The following is a 12,854-nucleotide window of genomic DNA, read 5'->3' as shown; positions in this document are numbered from 1 at the left end:
ATATAATGTTTCAAGGCTAAATGGGTTAAAAGGTTTACAGTTAGGTACATGCGATCTCAATAAGGACAAAATAGGAGACATTCTATAACGAGCAGATTGAGGGGACTGTTCTTTTTTAGCGGACGACCCATATCAACTTATACAAGGGAGCGTATCATTGAGATGAATATCCGATTAATTTTGATCCACCCGGAATACGGTAAAAATGTTACACCACACGAGTCAATATATCCTATGCTTAGATTTGTAATTTTATTTCAAATGTATCCACCACTTGAGAGTCATTAAAGTAAAACTATTTTTTAAAAAATCGAATAAAGTCCACTAAAAAAAACTGCTGGCAAAAATCACCATTTTTGCCCGAAAACCTGACTGGAATCACATTGATTCCCGCGGACATTTTAGACAAATTGCAATACAATATATTCAACCTCAAAAATTGACACGGATGAACACGCAGCATTTGGCTGCGTAGATTTTCGCGGCGGTGGCTTGAAGAATTCTGCATGTCCGGGTTTTCACCGCGTTGTTGTTTGAAGCCGACAACAGTTTCGCCGAAGTTTCATCCGGCGTCTACAGGTCGAAGATGCCGGATGAATTCCCGCAGCAGACGCAGCATTTGTCTGGTAAATCTTGAAAATGAATTTGAATTCGCTAGAGGAAATATCCAAAATCCAAATTTCACCTAGGAGATACTCAACAAATATACTCCGATGTATTAAATAAATAATACCCCGATTATATCCGGTAATGACTCCGCCGGGCATTCTGTCAATATTAATACTTGGTATTCTAATGGTTAGGCTAGGTTTTGGATGAACAATACACAACGGTACTAAATGGTAAAAATTCATTTTTCTCTCTTGACAGAACATAACCCACATCCTGCTATACAAAAAAAAACCCTCTTTCAACTCCGTTTACCACCTCCCTCCCTACATCTTGTATAAAATCCCTATCCTATTTCTGCCCCTTCTTTGGTTACCTGACGTTCTCCCCTCTTATCACAGTCTTCAACATCCCACTGCCGATCAATACGCCCTTCATCCCTTTTTCCTGCCTCCATAAGATTTCTCCCAACAAACCCCTCTCTTTGCCCGCCATGCCTACTACTTCCTCATTTGTTTTCTTCTCGGTCCATTTCACCTTCTCCATTCTTCTCCACACCCACACTTCAAAAGCCTCCAATCTACGTCTGTCCTCCTACTTCAATGACCACGTTTCCGCGCCGTACATAGCGACGTTCTATATCAAAGTTTTTACGAGTATTTTCTGAAAATCGTCACTCAACGTTCCTGTCATCAATTCCCTCCTTCTTGTAAAGACTTATTTGCTTGACGTATTTCTCTTCAATCCGCTCGCAATTCTCCCCCCCCCCCCTCCTCCCCCCCAATATGCCTAGCATTTTCACGTTTATGGGTACGGCATTCTGTAGTGTTAAGAGCAAGAAAAACACAAATTCATAAAAAAAACCATAATTTTTTAAATGACAAGTTAGAAAGCACTGGCTCACTCATGATCTGCAATCGGTTTTGATCGTAATATTACACCGAGATAAAAACATTATTTCAATCAAATGTTCAAAATTGTTTTTTTTTATTATTTATTTTAACCATTTCAACGTGTAAAAAGAAAAACAATGTACATTTGAAAATGTTCGATTTTAGGCAAAAAGCTATAGCTGGCTAATGTCCAGAGGATGTTGTCAGAGACGTACATTACTCGTGTTTTCGAATATGGTTCATTTCCTTCCCCGTAGTGGTGGATTCCGAAGGAGCGTCTATTGCAGCCACATTCGTGAAATACACACTCTTCGCATCGCAATTCACCTTCCAGTTATTCAGAAGTGGAGAGAATGACCTCGATGACTACTGATTCACCAACGTGAGCGACAGATTGAGAAGTGAAAAGTTATGAAGGAGTTTTTCTTGAGTTTACGAAATGGAATTTTGGCAGTTGTACCACACAATTCAAGGCCAGTATACTTGTATTTCATTTCTAATTGTATATTTGCATTTTTTTTCCTTTTAAATTACACTGCCTGAAATGGTTTCTATAAACTTCCTATATTCTGCAATTTAATTCTACAGAGAAAGATATTAATTTTTCTACAAAGTACAATCTATTATCTACTATTTAAAATCGATTTATTATCTACAAAATATAATCGCATACGCCATCAGGCAATTAATACCAAATATTTGTGAACGTATTGTTTTCCAAAGATGAAATCAGTTACTATGCATCCTATAATCTATGGCACCCATATTTCACTTGCAAATTTAACTACGTATGTTTCACAGGTTTGTGTATGTGGTTTATATGTCGAAATTATTTTTCCGATAAAAGTTTCTTTAAATACTTTTCGGAGCTTAAGGTTAATTCTTGTAATTTTTCGAACATTTTAAAAGGAATTTTGCTGAATCAAGACTGATATTGATTTATAAAAATTAAATATTTTTTTGTCGCAGTCCTTCTCGAATAATTGAAATAACTCCGCTCTATGTTTAGCTGTCAATCGAAGCTTTTATTTTCAATATATTCTTTACAATTCGAGAAAAGACCTTTGTGGACAATGAAAAATATTCCTAATTTTAACCTTCTTGGAAAGGTAGTCTTCAAAATATGACAGACTGGAGTATCACTGATAAATATATCGAAGCGCAAATTTTGTATTCACTCAATCTGCTAAGTAGTCGCCATTTTAGATATTTTAGTACTCTGCAAGCCACCGCTAGGGTGTGTGACGGGGGAAGAATACCATACAAGCTAATTTGGACCCGAACATTTTTACTCCTACCGCGGTCGGGCAATATTATTTTTAATCCCTTATCACACGTGGTCTAATTTGATTGTATTTTTTCTGAATACGCTTGCTCTCTCGCAATCATGTATGCCTGGACCACTAGCTAGCCTAATCGCCATCATATTCAATTTGCATGTCAACTTGTTGTCCTAATATACTTTTCTATAGCAAATGCTAGTGACTCAGACAAGCAAGAGATTTTGAGTTATAATTGATTTCTTCACAGGAACAATAATATTTTTATTTTATGTTTTTTTAGTTCCCTGGAAGACTAGGGTTTGTCACGCGGGGTAAATGCATACCAGGCTAATTTGGACCGGAAATATGCTTACCCTTACGGTAGTCGGACAATGTCATTCCGATCCCTTATCGTTCGTGCAAAAGATGACATCTTAAAAATATCCGTTCTACCTTTAATCTCTCAAATTTTATTGACATATTAAGAAGCACGATCGACTACTGAGGTCATTTGCGCTATTAGGGATTGGTAGGTAATTTGACGAAGATAGGATGATCAGCAAATGGTGGGATGAATGGGCTGTGAGAAACCTGGCGTTAAGATTTACGAGAGACAACAAGGGGTTACGCACAATTTCAACATCTCATCCGATGGACGTCGCACTCCATTGATAAGTTTCCTCATGTATGTCACCCAAGTTATGACTCGGGATACCACTGACAAACCCTGTAAATGGTTAGATTTGAACCCAGCACCTAGTAGTGGAAGAGCAGTTCGTTTACCACCAAACCAAACCCAACCACGTTAATTCGAATGGTGATTCGTAAATTTTCCTTCTGGGATTCAAAATAACAAATGTTTTAATAAATGAGACAAATCTCTCTTTTTAGAAAAGCCACATATTCCTTCATCCCTTCATCTCCCAATCGTCGACTTCTAATTACTCTAGCCCGCTCCTCCCCTACACTCTCTCCCCCACCTCCCCCCCAACCAAATCCCCATCTCTCAATTCGCGAGCTTTAGGGTATAGTTAATGGAAAACGAAAATTAATCAAAACGTCTCCCGCGACCCCCTTGTAAAAAGCTAACTTGGTAATATGATAAAAGTTATCGGAGGGCGCCACCGAAATTCCAAAAGGCAATTAGAATAAAAAAAATGAAAAGAAAAATGCGACTCACGCATTTGGGAGACAATGTGGCTCCCGGGGCCTTGGAGCCTGCGAGTCGCTTACAAATATGCTCTCTCGCATTCATGAAACTTCCTTAAACTTGGAAAATAACTCCAAGGAAAAGAGAGTGGGGGTGGAGAAGCGGTGGCAGGGAAGTGGATAGAGGAGGAAAAGAGAGAGAGAGATGGAGAGGGGAGGGGAAAAACTCTTTATAAAGCGCTGAGGGAATCTTTTTACTTCCACCTCCGTGACCTCGCAATAAAACTTTTGATCAGGGACCTGAGGAAATGTAACCACTGCCTTTGGAAGAGCTTAAATAATACGCTGAGATTTTGAGGAGAAGACGAAATTAGTGGTGTGTGTATGCATATATATATATATATATATATATATATATATATATATATATATATATATATACAACGATTGCACGGAAAAACTCACATGAGTGGCACAATAATGGGCTGACACAATATAACACAAATAGAATAGATTAGCAACATTTAAAAGGCAACTCACACGGTAAATTGTTCGAGCTTTCGGCCCTCTCAGAGGCCTTCTTCAAGAGAGACTACATATATATATACACTAAGCCATAAAAGGGGGCCAGTTCCTTTCCCTGCGTCGGCTATGGGTCCCCAGGAAGATCAGGTACCCGAAAAAACACACAGATAGGTTGGAACTGAGGGTGCCCAGAGAGACTCGTCCGGGATTCGAACCCGGGTCTTCTGGTCAGTAGTCCAAAGCTTTACCCCTTGATTAACGAGCCCCATATACATTTGTATATATGTATACATATACTTTGTGTGTATATAATGTGTGCGTGTGTATGCATATAGTAATACACACGCACACACACGCATATATATATATATATATATATATATATATATATATATATATATATATATATATATATATACATACATATATATATATACATATATATATATATATATATATATATATATATGTACATATATATATATACATATATATATATATATATATATATACATATATATATATACATATATATATATATATATATGTGTGTGTGTGTGTGTGTGTATATATATACACACATATATACATATATGTATATAGATGGTTATTTATAAGCGTGAGTGTGCTTGAACCTTAGCTTAACAATAGGCAATATGTGACCCGTGGAATGAAAACGCCCCTGCTCCATTCCTTTCCACTTCCCTTCATCATGGGGAGTGGTTCCGAGATTACTACGCTCCGTGTCGGATAGAAGCGTAAATAATAAAAGAAAAAGGTAGGCGGCATTACGGGGTGACAAGAAGGTGCGCAGAGATACCTAGGCGATAAAAAAACAAAACTTGGTGAGAGGAGAACAAAAGACAATCGTCACGATTCCTAGCGAAATAGGTCTCCTGGATGAAGTAATTCCGGCCGAATTTTTTTTATGTCCTTTTTTCTCGGGCATTTCTCTCTCCCTCTCTTGCTTTTCTCCCTCTCCCCCCCCCCTCTCCCGTTTGCATCGGCTGGCAACAGCAGGGAAATCTTCACACTTGTCCTATAAAAGGAATATTTTGTGCTTTATTCAAATAATATTTTTATTCCTTTGGACTGACAGGAGTGTCAGCGAATTGTTTTTTTTGTCTCGGGTGGGTCACCCATGTTTTTATTCCAACTCAGTTGAATAAAGACATAAAAAAAGCACAGGCAGAATGGTAGAGAAATTTTAACTTTCAGAAAATGGAGGAAAAAATGAGAAAATCTTGAATCTCGATCTCGGAAATAATCGATTTTCTAACAACCAATTTGCTTGGAACGTGGTTGACTAAAACCGTAAAAATTGAAAGCGAATTCTAAACGTCGAAAGAGCTGTTTCTCACCAAAATTAAAAGAATCAACAACAGACTTTTATGGAAAATCTATTTTTTTAACTGATATTGAAGGCTTGCTTTTTTACACTCTCATTTGAAACTATAAGTATTTAAATAAGAAAATTTTCTATGGTGATCCAAAATAATTTCACATAATTCTCTTTAAACACCTCAGCACAAATATGAGTTACTTAACCGAATTATGATTAATTGTTTATTATACATTATCCAGTGAAAACATTTATAGATCAGGAATCGAATTTCTTATATAAAGCACACCTCTATGACAAATGCATATCTCAGGTTATGCCATTGATAAAAAAAACACCTATTGGTTCGCTATTAAATCGTTCATCGACAATCAGACAGGTAAAAATCTCTCAATGAAGCGAATAACTGGCTCGGCAGAAAAATAAAAACATGAATTTTGAAACCTACGTATTAATCTTCTTTCCTCAAAATCAATTCGAATTTCAGATGATTTAAAGTAATTTTAGCTGGGTGTGTGGGATATTTTTGCTCTTACCGCGGTCGGAGAAAGTTATTCTGATTCATTATCGTTCTTGGAAAAGAGAGGCATCTTAAATCCATTTGTTATATATCTAATCTCTCCAATGTTATTGACATGCATGCATACATGACTACCATAGTACGATGAGGCTAATAATGCATTTTCAACGTCATTGCTAAGGAGACGCCCTTCCAATTTATGCAAGAGCAATTCAATCTTTAATTTAACCTTCGCTCCATTGAGTGATTCCCAGCCTAGCTTCTCTAATATTTTGGATACCCTAATAAGTTATCGTAACAACGTTTTACGAATCTAACTCCTCTACGCAACACGCACGCGATCCAATTCGGTAATTAATCCGACCTCGGGAGGATCTCATACTATACTTTCAGCATATTCTATGAGAGGCCAGACCAGCGAAAGATAACATTTCTCTTTTACCTTTTCATCACATTTACCCAGCAATCTTCTAATAAATCCTAATTTTTTTTAGCTTGCCCTCATATTCTCCGTATAAAGTTTCTGTGTCCTCAGGATTACGGATATCACGGTAGACCACTGCATCCTCAGAAAATAAACGTATCTTACCAGTGGCTACGGAGTCAACGTCGTTAAGGTAAAGTAGGAACAAAAAGAGATCCGTTAACACTTCCCTAGGAAACACCTAAAGTAACTAATGTCTCCAACATAACGGATTCCATTCCCGAGGGAATTAAGAATTGACTAACCAAAATAGGTGAAGGGTAAACTATTTTAAGAATGGTCAAAGCCTTGACGACACTCCGGCCAGAGACAGCCTACAGAGATGGTTATTCGCAGACAATGTTGGAGGGATTACTTTGAATCAAATATTTGTCAGGGATTGGTGGAGGAGGGCTTCATATCTAAGCACATACTCTGAATCATTAAAATGGCTAATATTTATTTTTTACGCAATCGGTTTCCTGTTTCGATTTTTAATTATATCATTCTTTGAACTTCCTCCGGATATTGTGTTCGTGATACACGCGTGCTCTAAATAATGTTCGATAGGAAGTAGACATTAAAGTCAGCTCAGACCTTTGAATTTCATCTATCGAAGAAATAAGGATGAATAACCCTAATATGGAGTAATTAGATCGGGGCTCAGTATCATTTGCTCTATAAAGGTATCTGTTGTTGGACTTCCGAGTCCATGGGAGTCCAGTGGGCAGATTACAGAGCTACGGAACGGTTTCATTTCCGAGCAACGCCCCTGGGCACCATCAGCGTCACCCAACCAGTGTGATTTACCATGACAACCATCAAATCACTCTATGAAATGCCCACGGGTCAATCACTCTGGTCATTTCACTTAGCACAAGATAATCAAAGGAATATATCCACTTTTTAATCGATCCTACAAATTTTATCCCATAACTATCCACTAGTAAGTGTCAAATCTTCTAAAAGCATCTACTGCATAGCACTAATTTAATTCCTATCTTCAGTGTCCCAAACCTCACAAACGGTAAGGAGATTTGCTATCCAACTATTAAGACGACTATAATAATGCCTATGAATTATCATTAAGAAATCACAGAAAACTTAATGAAAAAAATGTACAGAATAATAAATAGCTTCGAGGTTTAATAATAAATAAACCTCGTAATGATCAACTCGCCAGTGCAACAAACGCATTCCAGTGTCAAAAATGTAAGACATTTATCACTCAAAATGGTAGGGATAGGTAGGTAGAGATAGGTAAATTAAATCGGAACTGAATTCGGTGTGCTAAAAAGGAAAAAATTTAAAATGCGCTGCTGACTCTTACCGCAATGGCAATGAGTCTCCCCAAACTTGAGGCTCTTGGGTGCGATAGTTTTCGACAGAGATAACTTTCCAGACCCTTGAATCTTTTTAAAGAGGCATAAGCAAACGTTATGCATGCACATATAAATTGAGCTTAAATATCTTTTAACGAAAATATTCGAACATAAATTATAAATAAGTATACATTTGTTCGTGCCTCAGAGACACTTAAATGGGTATTTACATATTAGTCCCATTAAGACGGCCCTGAGGTTACTTGAGGTTTTTTTAATATGGGGTCGTGAGTCTCGAAGTTAAATAAAATAATTTTGAAATGCAGTCAGTTTTTTTTAAATATAAGTTGAATATCCGCCATAAAATATCAACAAAAGTCCCGTAAAGTTAATCTTCTTGATGGTGGCGATAGTTGCTTTTAGAAGTCTTGTCTTTTACTTGAGGATTTCCTAATATTATTCTAACGTGTGTGTCATAGTAATAATAAGATGAATATCAATGATGAAAAGAAATTATTTTCCTCCATTCATTCATAGGAAGTAATGGCTAAAATAGAATGGCTGAGGAATAGGAAACTCATGAAGTTGGGCATAGATGTTGAATCTCATAGCTGCATTGAGCAAAAAATGTTTGACCTATTACACTTTGTGAACTATACAGTAATGAACCCGAAAAATAATTCAACAAGTAAGGGAGAAGTTTTATTAGCATTTTCACTATAAAGAGTAATATGCTTTGATTGCCTTGTTTATGGAAATAATACCAACGCGACAGACAATTTCTAAGTCCCTTCTAATACGGTACTAAATTAATACTCTAAAACTGACATTCTAATCCTAAACTCCCCACAGATTTCTCCACCCTCCATCTCGTCCAAAAATGCCCATATATTTCCTCCCTAAGCATCGCTTTCCCCAACATTCTTGCCTCAATCCATAGATTCCAACAACCCAACATCTCGTCCCTGCATCTCTTGCCTACCTTTGAATTTCTCCCAACACACCGTCAATCTTCCCCTTACATGTTATCTTCGTTGGTTTGCTTTTCCATTTTAATTTTTCAATTCTACTGGACACCCACATCTCAAAAGCCTCTGATCTGTCTATGGTCCTATAGAAGGGCCTTATAACTTTCACATTCCAACACTGCTAGCTGTAGTTAAAACTTTTCCTCTATTTCTTACACTTTTACTCAAATGCCTCGTCATCAACGACCATATCCTTGTAAAAAAGCTTCTTTTCCTTCGCGCAATTCTACCTTCATTGTCCCCAACTCTTCCCCCAAATTATTCAAATATCCTTTCTAGCTATATGAAATACTCTACTTCCCCTAGTTTATGAGTCCTAACATCCATGTTTATACTACCTTTCTTATTTCTTTAGAAGCTAATAATCTCTGTTTTTTCCAGCGACTGTTCTCATCCCAAACCTTTAACAATGTTTCCGTAATACACTCAAAAAAACACCCAAAAAAAATCAAAACAGTATTTAGGTCAGTTATTTTACTGTATAGCCTGAAAAAAACAGCTCTGCTTACGTGAAGGTAGGAGTGACCATAGATAAACTTAAACTACCAGGGCTTAACTTTACGGTACACTATGTTTGCAAAGAAAGAAAATTTTCTCTAAGTTTCCCTCATAGGTAGTACAAAGTTGCACAAATGTACAACCGTAAATCTAATTTAGGCATTAGCGATTCTTTTCTAGCAACCGAGGCGAAATTCTTCCACAAGGGATTCCCCAAGTTCTGGAACTTGGTCCCGAGAGACTTATTTTTTACAAACGGGGTGTTTAAAACTGGGGGCATATAATTCCACGTTACGTCTCCCTACGAAAGAACTAACTATTTTATTAAGTTTGTGTCTTTTATGATTCAAACTTTTATCACCCGATTTCAAACGCGGTGCCATTAGGTTAGAAGCCGATTATTCTAAACCCCCCTCCCTCCCCATGGTTTACGACAAAAACCAATAATTTCACTAAATCCGAAATAAATATATAAACTATATATATATATAATATATATATATATATATATATAAACCATAAACACAGTAGTCAACCCGAAGGTCGGTTTAGTAGGTGATGGTAGAGATCACCCAGTACTAAGCCCTATACGGCGTGTGAAATTCATACATCAGGGTAGGGGGGCCAGTTCCTTTCCCTGTGCCGGTTATGGTTTCCCAGGAAGACCTGGTACCCGAAAAATCACTTTAGCTTGGGTGGAGCTGCAGGTGCCCAGAGTTCCTTGCTCGGGAATCGAACCCGGGACCCTCCGGTCAGCAGTCCAACGCTCTACCCACTAGACTACCGCGACCCATATATATATATATATATATATATATATATATATATGTGTGTGTGTGTTTGTGTGTGTGTGTGTGTGCGTGTGTGTGTGTACACGTGGTCATTGAAGCAGGATGATAGACGTACATTGGACACTTTTGAAATGTGGGTGTGGAGAAGAATGGAGAAGGTGAAATGGACCAAAAGGAAAACAAATGAGGAAGTGCTTGGCATGGTGGGCGAGGAGAGGGGCTTGATGAGAGAAATCCTATGGAGGCAGGAAAAGTGGATTAAGTGCGTATTGATATAAGTTCGTAGTGGGATGTTGAAGGCTGTAATAGAGGGAAGAATGATAGACAAACGGGGAAAGGGCAGGAGCAGGATAGGGATGTTGGACGGGATGAAGGAAGGAGGGAAGTACACAGAGATGAAGAGGGACCTGATATAGAATAGTGTGTTTTGTTAGGAGTCGCAGAATATTTATTTCGTAGCTGTGTCCATCCAAAAACCTACCTTAACCGGTAGACTACCTAATAATAATAATAACATATATATATACATATATACATATATTATATATATACATATATATACATATAAGCTTGTGTGTGTAATAGCACAAGTGTGCGCAAATAGGCCAGTGCCCTTGCACTCTCCGCTTAACTCCCCTTGGGTGACTTGCATCATCATCGTGCTTGATCAATGAAATCCGAGATCTAACTTCTTTACACCTAATCTTTCTAATAATATTGAAATGATATCCCCTACCACAGTTAGTTGGGGGTAATAATACATTTTCAACATCACTGCTAAAGAGACGTCCTTCCAATTAACGCAAGATATTAATCAGTAATTTAACCTTCGCTCCGTAATTTAAACAAGTCAAAACAAATATTTCCTTTTATGAAACACGGAATTTGGTTTATTTGGAACTCTATAATAGTTATTTTTGAATCAATGTGATCTTTGAATGAAAAACATCTGTTCAACTTCAACATCATTTCTTGATACTGTAACTTTTCACTTTCTTTTTATTGCGAAAAATAAAATACACCGGTACGGCCGGAGAAAAAAATAGCGTTGCCGCCGTTAGCTGTCAATAAGCGATTGTTTTCACGCTGAAGGCACGAAAATCTAACCCATTTGGTAATATCACGTCGATGTTATGCCACAAAATAAAAAAAAAGATTCATATTTCTTGAGAGTGAGTTAGAGAGCGCGCTTGATGGACAAGACCCACCGGGGGAGGTGTGGAGGGGTTAATATTGAACGGCGCTCCCCATCTCATTACGGAGAAACGAAATCGAAATTGAATTTCCCAGCTCAATCGGCCGACCGCGGGAACGGGTACGAAGTGGGAAATGTGCGGTTTAGGAGAAGTAGGGTGCTGCTGCTGAGGGGTGGTTTCCCAGGGCGTGGGGGCTGGAAAGAAAGGCTGGATAAAATTGCAGTTTGGAAGCTGTGTATATCCCTCGACTGTGCTCATTAGTGAAGAGGATCCCAAAGATCAAGGCGATGGGAGGATGGGAAAACGCGACGTGAATTTCAATTTCTCACCTCCTGAACTTCGACCTTTTTAAGCGTGAGAGTAAAAGGGAGGTTTGAGATGGAGAAGACCTTCCTTTTCCAAGCATACCACACGACTGCTTAATGGAACGAAAAAGAAACTATTTGTATATTTTAAAAGTTATTTTTTTTAACTTGAAAAATAAATACTAATCGATCGAAGTTGTTGGGACGTCCTCCAAAATTAATGAGAGAGGAGCCGTGGGAGATTATAGGAAGGAGTAAGAGTCACACGTCCAGTCCGACTGAACCCACAGACAAATGAAAAGCGTTACGCGAACGGCAATTAGGACTTACGAGGGAGAGAGGGTAGAAGGTTTTCACCCGAGGAAAGAAATCCAAGTAATGCATCACCCTCTCGACGACCGTCGAAATCTATTTTTTTAAACCCTTCGAGTGACCCAAGTGGAAGGGTTATCAATCCAAGGATTGGTTGGCAGCGGACCATCCCCGCTCCATGTCAATCTCTTCACTCCCTCACAGTTCCTCGCACCGACATTTTCCATCTCTCGTTTCCCTCGAGTTAATCTATGGCCTTCCTCTGTAATCCTTTCCCTCTGTGTATGCCTACTTCAATTATGGTCTTTAAATAAGCTATCGTGACTCGGGATGTGCCCAATTAGTTTCACTTTTTTTCTTCCTCTTCACATGTACGTCCTACCCGTAAAGCTTCTCCCTTCATCCTTTCCTCAAAGTTCTCTTTCATTCCTTTATCCGCCCTTTTAGCATTCTACGGTAGCGTGACATTTCCATCGCCTCCTAACTTGCTTCCTCACGCAACCATATCCGCTACGTCCATAGAAGAGGAGAATCCACATGGGAAGGGAGTTCAAAATTTCGTCTCACTGTCCTCTTCCATTTCAAAGGCACTGTGTGAGTTCTTCCCACAAGGTCAATCGATCAATAAGGAGTACTACT

This window comes from Hetaerina americana, unplaced genomic scaffold (genome assembly GCF_022747635.1).
Source record: "Hetaerina americana unplaced genomic scaffold, ioHetAmer1.1.p SCAF_7, whole genome shotgun sequence".
NCBI lineage: Eukaryota > Metazoa > Arthropoda > Insecta > Odonata > Calopterygidae > Hetaerina > Hetaerina americana.
The sequence above is the reverse complement of the archived record's forward strand: the minus strand, read 5'-3'. Positions refer to the sequence as shown.